The sequence below is a fragment of the Drosophila suzukii genome, chromosome Y (assembly GCF_043229965.1).
Source record: "Drosophila suzukii chromosome Y, CBGP_Dsuzu_IsoJpt1.0, whole genome shotgun sequence".
Taxonomy (NCBI): Eukaryota; Metazoa; Arthropoda; class Insecta; order Diptera; family Drosophilidae; genus Drosophila; species Drosophila suzukii.
The window spans coordinates 317501-318643 of NC_092085.1; positions in this window are offsets into that span (position 1 = coordinate 317501).

The following is a 1143-nucleotide window of genomic DNA, read 5'->3' on the forward strand; positions in this document are numbered from 1 at the left end:
ATCTGTATATATTCATATAGACTCTTTGGTAATATATAATATAAAACCGAGCGCATATATGATATGTACTTTAATAATAAAATATATTTATAATTCGCTTTTACGCCTTTTTTTGTGTAAACTAATATTAAATAGTTAAGATAGAGGCAGAAAGGTCAAATATACATTTACAATGTATATCTAGCAATCCTGCCTCTTTTTGTTTTAAATAGGATTAATTAACGATAAAATTGGGAAACAATTTGTTATTCTATGTATAATAGAAACACTTGGCCTTTGTTTCGACTTTATTATCTTGGGCTTAAAATATTAACCGCGGAGCCAAGTCCCATATTCATAAATGAACACAGAAACAAATTTGACGGATAATATCTTATCTACCGACTATTGTCAATAGGAGATGGCCGGCCCATTGACCATCCTATAGTAGTTTTTGGACCCATTATCTTTAATTCGGGTATTTTCAATTGTCTTTGCCACCAAACCATTTGAAACTCTCTCTTATAATAAGAGAATACACATATAATTCCATTATATGGATATATCATCTTCATTTTATTTGCTACATCACCATATAATAGTTTTTGAACCCGTAATCTTCAATTCGGGTATTTTCAATTATCTTTACCAACCAACCATATGGTATTCTTTCTTATAATAAGAGAATACATGTGTATATCCATTATATGGATATATGGTCTTAACTTTATTTGCTACACCACCCTATAGTAGTTTTTGAACCCAATATCTTCAATTCGGGTATTTTCAATTCTCTTTGCCAACCACCCATATGGTATTCTCTCTTATAATAAGAGAATACAAGTATATTTTCATTATATGGATATAATGCCATTTATTTTTCAATATCCATATAATTCATTTAGTTTTGTATGTACAAAACAAGTTTTCTTTATAGTATTGACAAAATCATATGCATACGCATAACATAAGTTTTGACCAATACGAGGAGGGGCCCGCCAACGACCACCTCCCTATAGTAGTTTTTGGACCCATGATCTTCTAAAAGCATGTTTACAGTACTAGCGTCACCCTCACTAGGTTTATATATCGTGTTTCAGTGATACACAGGTAAATTTTACCATGTATTCTTAAGTATATGGCAATTATATGCCATATCTATAT